General features: G+C 39.5%; 1 pseudogene; it reads right to left on the reverse strand.

Moving 5' to 3' along the window:
- Positions 1-696: 696 nt before the first annotated feature.
- Positions 697-802, reverse strand: LOC137813183 (small nucleolar RNA R71; annotated as a pseudogene).
- Positions 803-9,286: the final 8,484 nt, after the last annotated feature.

The raw sequence follows: 9,286 nt of genomic DNA on the forward strand, positions 1-9,286 counted from the left end.
TTATTGATTTTATTTTAGTTAGCTATTTAAATTCTGGTTTATTTTTTTATTTTAAAAAAAAATATATATAAAATATAAAATTTCGGTTACTACTTGTGAATTTTTCCTTCTAATCCTTGCATTAGCTGCTTTTATATGATATTGAGAGGTGAGGTTCTAGAAGACCATTTGCTATTTGAAGCAGAAATTGAGAAGGTGGTCAGAAAAAATCGAAAATCAAAGGCAAAAGAGAATCAAGAAGATAATAGAGAGGACTCTTCAACATCTTCTTCTTTTTCCATTGATATTTTTCAGGAGAATAACAATATGGCGGGGGAGGAAACACCACCTCCTAGGAGAACTCTTGGAGATTACACCATACATCAAGGGCCTAGACACTTTTCTAGCATTGTAGTGCCTGCAACTAACAGGGCCTTGGAGATGAAGCATGTGTTCCTTACCCTTATTAGTACCAATCGATTCACGACGATGGATCATGAGGATCCTCATACACACCTGTCTACTTTTATGAATTTGTGGGAACTATAGGTTTCCAATTAGGTGATCTTGAGAGTGTATACATGCGTTTATTTCCTTTTTCTTTGGCAGGGAAAGCAAAAGAGTGGCTTATATCTCATCCTAATCAGAGTTTAACCAAATGGAAGGATGTGGAGGAATTTTTTTTGCATAGATTTTTCCCAATCTCTCGTTACATCAATGCTAAGTCTGAAATATCTATGTTCAGACAAGGAGTAGAGGAGTCTTTCTGTGAGACATGAGAGAGATTCAAGAGGATGCTGAGAAAATGCCCAAATCATGGGTTTGAAGATATTGCTCAACTGAGCATATTTATTAATGGTCTCAGATCAAATACAAAGATGCTCATAGATGTCGCGGCTGGTGGCACAATGATGGTTGTTGATGCAGATCAAGCAACGAGAATTATAGAAGCTTTGGCCACAACTGACTATCAAGCTCAACATGATAGACAAAATCATAAAAAAAGTGGAGTATTGGAGTTGAACACTACAGATGCATTGCTAGTTCAAAACAAAATTCTGACACAACAACTTGAGCAACTGACCGCACAGATGACCCAATTACCCCAAAAGTTGCATGTTGTTCAATCACTCCAAAGTCAAAATGTACCTCTCAGGTGTGATTTTTGTGGAGGTGATCATCTTAATGGTCACTGTTCTTATCAGAACAACGCATTTGAAGCTGAGGTGAATTATATGGGCAATCAAGGAAGGCAAGGCGGTTTTTCCAACAATTATTCTCAAGGTTGGAAAAATAATCAAAATCAGAATTTTGGATGGAAGCGAGACTATAATTCATCCAACAAGCAAGGGCCTTTCCAACAGCGGCATCAATCGAATTCTCCATCTATTCTTGACAGGATGAATAAAGTGGAAGATGTTTTGTCAAAGATTGTGAGTGCACAGGAAAATGGTATGGCTTCAATTAGGAGCATGGAAACTCAGATAGGACAGCTAGTTAAACAAATGTCACAACTCATACAAACTATAGATGGGAAAATTGGCCAATTCTCAGCTAACACTACCACCAACCCCAAGGAGCATTGCAATAACATCACTACTGAGGGTGATGAGAAAACCAGAGAAGAAAATGGTGAGATGGTGAAGATTGAGAAGGAAAAAGGAGAAAATAGAAAAGAGGGAGAAAATGTGAAGTTGTAAATAGTAGAGTTTCAAAAGAATTATCTCATTCTCTTATGCATGTAAGAAAAGAAAAGATTATTTCCTGATAAATTGCTTCCAAAAGATCATTTTGCAGGATGGCTAGAGAAAAAAACACTTTTTGAAGGAATTAAAAGGAAGATATGTTGTTTTGAAGATAGAGATATAAATCCGGAAGTTGAAAGCAATTTTTTGAAGCTAAAAGACTTGCCAAAGAAATTCAGGGATCTAGGAAGTTTTACTATTTCTGTGTCAATGGGTGATTTATTTGTGGGTAATGAATGCTCTATTAGATTTAGAGTCAAGTATAAATTTGATGTCACTGACCATGTTAAGACCGATAGGTGACTTGGAGGTTAAACCTACTAAGATACAGTTACAATTGGCTGACACAATGGTGAAACATCCTTATGGTGTGGTGGAAGATGTCCTCATATAGGTAGACAAATTCATGTTCCCGGTAGATTTTGTTATCTTGGACATGAAAGAAAACGAGAAAGTCCCTTTAATTCTCGGCAGACCTTTCATGAAGACTGCTAAAGTTATAATAGATGTAGACAAAGGAGAACTTAGAGTAAGGTCTCATGATGAAGAGGTAAGATTTAATCTTTTTGATTATGTAACTAATTGTATTATAGATAAGAATGGGAGACAAGAGGAAATACCAAAAGATGGTGAGCAGTTGGAGGGCTCAAAGCCAAAGGAGGAAGTTACTCGTCATGAAAAGTTAGAGGCAAAAGGAGACCGGAACAATCAAGGGAAGCCAGTGGAAGAAGATGAATATCAGCCAGGACAACCTATCATGCTCACTGTAGGTAGGGGGAAAGGAATGAAGAAGACAAAGAAATTGTGGGTCATTAAGGAATTAAAGCTGGATGGAAAAATTGAAGTGGAAGAGCCATATACAAGAAAAACGAAAGTGATAACAAGAGCTCTGGTCAAGCGGAATAATTATCCCCTTTGATAAAAACTTTCGTCAAGCTATATGATGTTAAAAGAGCGCTTACTGGGAGGCAATCCAGTCCACATTTTAGTTTTATGTTGTTTTATTACATTTGCTGATTTTATTTAAAAAAAATTAAATAATATAAAAAAAATCCTATATGCCTCCTAATCATTTTACAGGTTATTTTGACCTGGGGACAAGTTCTATTATTCAGGGGGCAGATCCATCAAATGAAGCAAGACTATACATAAAGATTTTAACAAAAAGCTGAATGACTTCTTAAGAAGAGAGGATTAAGCAAAAATATGGTTTTATCTTTCTAATTCTCTTTTTTTTTTCAATTATTTGAATTTTATTTTCTGTTTAGTTTTTATTTTATTTTTTGGTTATTTTGTTTTCTGTTTATTTGCTTATTTGTTTAGTTTGTTTAAATTGCTTATTTTGCATTTTGAATAAATTTGTTGTTTTGTTAGTTTGTTAGTTTTAGGTCTTGAATTATCTTTGTTGAATAAATTTCAGTTTTAATTTGTTTGTTTTCTAGTTTATTTTTCTCAAATAAAAAAGAACTAGAATATTAATTTTGAATTATGGAAAAAAAAAATTTGTGTTTAAATATTAAATAGTGAGATGAATTAGACACATGTTAGAAAAGAAAATATGATTGAATCCCTATTCAAATATAATTGAAATTGTGATACATGAAAATTTAACAGGATGATTGATTAAGATAGAGAATGACAAAACAAAAAGGAATGAGACCATTTAAACCAAGTGAGTGTGTGAACCTTAAACAATTTTGAGAGTTTTACTGATGAATTGATAGTTGTGGTTGCTTAATTTTTATTTTTGTTGCATCATAAAAGAGCATGAAGATGATTGAGGCATTTGTTTGTGTTAATTAGGAGCCAGGGCCAAAAAGCCAACCTTTATATTAGAATTCCATTTTTTTTATATCCCTTTTGGGCCAAGAAATTTTTGTTAATATTGCACCTTAACCTTTAATGATATATTTTCCTACCCTTTAGCATGTTTAAGGAAGGAGAACATAAATGCAATACATATAGAAAAGGGAATGGTTGGTTCTGATTGTGAAAGCTCAAAAAGTTGAAAATAGGAATAATCCTTTCTTATTATTGAAAAAAAAAATAGAAGAAGAAAAAGAAATAGAAAAGAAAGAAAAAAATTCATCATGAAAATCATGAAAAGTCAGAAAGAAAATGAGGAAAAAGGACATCGAAAGAAAGTGGTGATTAGATAACATATATATTCTCTATAATTGAATTGTAGGTATGTTCTTCTTCTTTAAGATGTGCATTTTGTTATCGAAGAAAAACCAATATTTTTTGGAATCCCAACCTCATTACAACCGTGGAAAAGACCTCAAGATTCATGTTTCTAATATGTTTGTGATTTGAAGATGAAATGAAAAGCAATCGTGATTTGTTATGATTCAGTGAAAATAGAGAGAAATAATTACCTGTGAGCATATGAGAAGATATTCCTTGATGAATTGTCATTTGTTTGTTTTGATTTGATCCTGGAAGTTGATTGTGTCTATATTTTTCTATATTTGAATTTGGAAGCATCATAAGTTTTTAATTTGATCTGCTGTTTAGTGAATTAAGCTGTTTGATATTTAAATTCAAAATATATTCATTTACTTTGCTTGAGGAAAAGCAAGATTCTAAGTTGGGGAAAGTGATAAATGTTTAATTTCAGTAATATTTCATATTAAAATATAGGCATTTATGAGGATTTATTGCTAATTTAAATATAAAATAATCCTTAATTTATGAATTTATACCTTTTTACATTTTTTATGAGCTTTATTTGAATAAGAGCATTTTATTCCCAAATTTGGTGTTAATTGCATATTTCTAGGGAGGATTGAAAATTTGGAGTAAAGAAGAATAATTTGAGTTAAAAAGAGAAAGCTGGAAGGTTCCAGAATGGAAAAAGATGCAAAAAAAGATTGTGCCTTTTTTATGTTTTATCATTTAGCCCATTAGCGCGACACAGGAAGCAACCTAACCCTAGAAAACTAGGATAAATAGAGGGCTAGAGGCTCAACCCTAGTGTGCCAAATTGAGAGGAAAACACCATAGAGTGAATTGTAACCCAATAGGGAGAATGAAAGGTGCTAAAAGTATGCGTGGCTAATTCTATCCTTTGGGATTGGAAGTAATCTGCTCAAACTCTTATGTATTGAGGTGATATCTTATATATTAATGTACCGTCCTGGTAGTCGGAAGTGATGACGTGGCAGCAAGCTATTATGCAGGCGTGTTGAGCGGGGCCCATGGCTGGCAGAAGGGAAGGAGGTCGGGGGGCTCGTGTGGTCGCCAATTATTAAGTTGGCGTGCTCCGATCTCTAGCATATCTAAACCGGCGGTCACCGAGTTTGAGATGAAGTCGCCGGATGCGAACCCAGACGACCTAGTGGTTAGAGATCGCCGAAACAAGGACATTGCCGAAGATGAAGTCAGATAGATAGTCATTTCCTAGCTAGCCAGAGGATGAGGTCGGGAGACAGCTTACCTGAACATACACGGTGAAGCAAGTAAAGTAGATCATGAAGGCGGCCGGCGAGACCACAGGGAAGGTGTGTACGAAGGCACCCGAGCTCGCCACTCAGAAGAGATCACGCTCCAAGGCAGCTATGCACTGAGTTGTGTCATGCATAAGTAACTTAGCCAAAAGCCTGAAGAGTAAGAAGTGGCGCCCAAGTCAAGGATGCTCTAGATGGTGACACGCGTACAGCTGGATGCGAGCCACGTGTCCAGATGTGTAACTGTCTGGAGAGAGAAAGTGCGCAGGTATATAAGAGATTCTAACGAACTTCTGAGGTACGCGCGTTCAGATTACTTCTTTACGCTTGCGAGTCTTGAGTACGCTGAGAGAGAATTTTGCACGGTTCCTTAGAGTTCTTGAGTTTTCTCTTAGTATTTGGTGGTTCAGTCGCTGACTTGGGCGTCGGAGCGTGATCGGCCGCAGCGGCGCCGTTCTGTCTTTTGCAGGTTCTTGAGGTGAATCATGGCGAAGGACGGAGGCTAACACGACGCAGAAGTCGATCCAGGTTTGACGAGGCAAGGTTCTTGCGTCCCGGTCAACAGGCAGGATCAATTAATATTTAGTTCTTGATTTGGTATTGTTGTTTTACTTTTATTTTTTCGTGACAAATTGAGAATCTTACATCTTACCGGGAGGTATTTTTAGGGTTCGGATCTAAACAACAATAGTTAACATATTTGAGTGTTAGGAATAGACTTGAAATGTTAATTGTTATTAAACGTCTGAGCTTCGTTCTAAGTTGTTCTTATAATTATGCGAGGAATCGATATTTAGGGGACATTCTTAAGGAATTTATATGCGAGGAATCGATATAAATGATTTTTATACCGGCATCAATTTCAATCAAAGAACTTAATATTGACATGCTAATCAAAATACATGAGAGTGAGAGAGATGAAACCTAATCCCTATTTTTCCAATTGAAACAACTAGTTCTTTGTCTGTTTTCTTATTGATCATCACCAACACAACCACTTTCAATACACTTTTAATTGTTTTGTTCTATATTTAGCGATTATTGTACTTGATAATTCATTGTTCCTTGTGGGATCGATATTCGTCTTTAGGGACAATTATTACTTCTAACAAAGCGGTGCACTTGTCGTAAAAAGTCATCAAAACCCTAACTTATTCAAAGGTATGATTTTTACTCCCGATTGCCCTTGCTTTATGATTTCGATGCTTATAACATGCTATAATTGTTATGGAACTGTTTATATTTCTGCATTTTACGTTCTTCATTTTCGATTTCGCGCACACTTTGTTTTCTGGGTTTCTGAGGCATACCATCTTCCCCTCTAAACCTTTGCTTTTCTCTTTTTCTCTTTTTCTTCTCTAGATTCCTTTCTTAAGATGGCTCGAACGAAAACCACCCCGAACCCTCCACCCTTCATCGATTACAAATCACTTTATCGTTGGGCCCCCGATAGCCTTCTGGCCGAAACTTCTCAAGTAAACACCTTTAAAGATATTGAGGTGTACAAGAAAAACGAGTCCGACGAGAAGTTCCACGTCTTCGGAAGGTTCTACCTTGTAGGGAAGGGGAACTCGTGTGTGTCGACGACCGCGCGGACCTTGAAGAACCTTTCTTCTTCATGTACGCAACTGTCTTCAAGCGGCTCAAGCTTCATCTTCCTTTCACGGAGTTCGAGCGCGCTCTCCTGACTGAGGTCAATGTGGCCCCTGCCCAACTGCAACCCAACAGTTGGGCTTTCGCCATACTTTGCAACCACTTTGGCCATACGCCTTCTGTGGATGTTTTCCTCTATTTCTTCGAGACAAAGAGTCCTGGAAAGAAGTAGTGAATGAGCTTTAATTGAGTGGCAGGAAGAGTCCTTCTAACCCTATTCCAGTAGTCTTACAAGGGTTTCAAAGGGAAGTTCTTTAAGGTATGTTGCAGCAAGCATGATCCTACCTTGCTGGATGGGTTCCCACTCTACTAGGTGGAGAAAGCGGGGCTCAAGAAGCCTAAGAGTCTCGACCCCGCCCGATCGTGAGGAGTGACAACTCCTTTCAAGCTTGGGAGTGGTGTTTAACACTGTTGAACTGATCAAGCTTGAATACAGCCCCATGCATCTCAAGGGCTATATTGGTATCTTGTTTGACTCTGCTCTTTCTTGTTTACTTGCATATTGTGATGGTTTACTTCTTATGCATTGTTGTTTTCTTGTGTAGGCATGGTGCTGAACGCAGAGAAGAGGAGGATGCTAGCTGAGGCAGCCTCCAAACTCAAAGCTAGTGCTGGCCCATCTGGTGTTAATGTTGCGGCCCCTGCTGTGGTTATTCCTGCCCCAACCCCTTCTGCTCCTGCCCCTGCGAACCATAGGCAAAAGGGGATGGTTGAGGCTACTGCCTCTGAGGACAAGGACATCTGCTCTGGCCTCGTCTTCAAGAGGAAAATGGGTGTTGATGGCTGCGTCCCCTCCTTCAGAGAGAACCCCCCAAGCACTTCTTCTCCTTTCACTTGGTGGTACATGAAGGTGGGAGGGAGAGTGCCCCTGAAGGCGATTCTGGCACGCCTTTCGCTGCTGAGCTGCTCGCCTTTCTCCAAGAAGTTCTTCAAACCTTCCAAGACAGAAAAATGATGGAGAGCCAGGGCGAAGACCCCCTACTAGGGCATGTAGCCAGGGGTCTTGGGGCCTTCCTCATCGCATCTAGTCGCGCCTCGACCCAAGTGCAGGAACTGAGGGCTGAGATGTTGAAGCCGAGGGAGGCAGCAAGTCAAGATGCGCTCCACATCAAAAGTCTTACTCAACGCGAAACCACATTGCACCTAGAGTTGGCAGACTTTCGCCAAATTGACAAGGAGACCAAGAGGCTCCTATTCGAGAAGTCTCAGGAGGCCCTGAGTGCTCATGCGAAGATTCTGCCTCTCCGAAATGAGGTTATCGCGTTGTAGGAGAAGGCTGAGGAGACGCAGGCCAAGATGGCCAGACTGGAAGAAAGGGCGACCCATCAGGAGGTGCGTCTTGGCCAACTGGACGGAGAGCTAGTCCGCAAGGACGAACTCTTCAGTGAGATCAAAGAGGAGCTCACCAACGACACTGGTGGAGCTTATGGTGTTGAGTTTGAAGATGCCATTGCCTAGGTTGCCTGTGTGCATCCTGGGGTGGACCTATCCCAAACAGGTTTGACCAATAGAATCGTTGATGGGTGGCTGGTCGACGCCCAGGAGTAACTCTTTCCTTATTGTAACTTAACTGCTTAACGAACAATTTTAGTAACCTGTAAATGTATCTATTTATTTATGAAATATGTTGTATTCTTAACTTGCTCCTTTTTCGTTTTTCACTGCTTTGTCTGACCTTCATGACTTAGGTAGCACGCTTCTTTACTGCTTGTTGACTTTAATCTTCGTAGAAACAATGCTTACCCAAGTTCTCTCTTCGTCCTAACCTTTGCGAAATGAAGGAAAGGAAAATGCCGCTTTCAACCTTGACTCATGAGGTCAGGGGAGATCTTTAACCAGGTATCGTGCCGCTCTCAACCTTGTCCTGCAATACAAGGGAGACCTTTGACTGGGAACCATACTGTTCTCGACCTTGTCTTACGAGACGAGGGAGGTCTGCACTTAACTGGGCTCAACCTTCCCATACAGGGATAAGGGAGACATGTAACTAGAACCCATACCAACCTTGCCTTACAATGCAAGGAAGAAGTCCTTCTTTTTGACCTCACCCCAGCTGTATAGAGGCAGGGGAGGATTATAATTGGCAACTGTTTTGCTCCCGACCTTGACATTCCCACACAAGAGGGAGGTTCACTAAGAACCATGTCATTCCCAGTCTTGGTGTTTCTAACCTAAGGGAGGTGCTCGTTTACTGACCTCGTCCTTGCCATGTAGAGGCAAGAGAGGGTTTCGTTGGTGAACCATAATCTTAGCTTGGGTGAACTCACACAAGAGGGAGGCCCACGAAGAACCATATTATTCCCAGTCTTGGCGTATCAAACCAAAGGAGAGGTTCATTCCGCTGACCTCACCCTAACTGTACAAAGGTAGGTAAGGATTTATCTGGTGAATCGTAATCTTCTCGACCTTGGTGAACTCACACAAGAGGAAGGCTCACTAAGAACCATACTATTCCCAATC

Source organism: Phaseolus vulgaris, chromosome 2 (assembly GCF_000499845.2).
Source record: "Phaseolus vulgaris cultivar G19833 chromosome 2, P. vulgaris v2.0, whole genome shotgun sequence".
Classification (NCBI taxonomy): domain Eukaryota; kingdom Viridiplantae; phylum Streptophyta; class Magnoliopsida; order Fabales; family Fabaceae; genus Phaseolus; species Phaseolus vulgaris.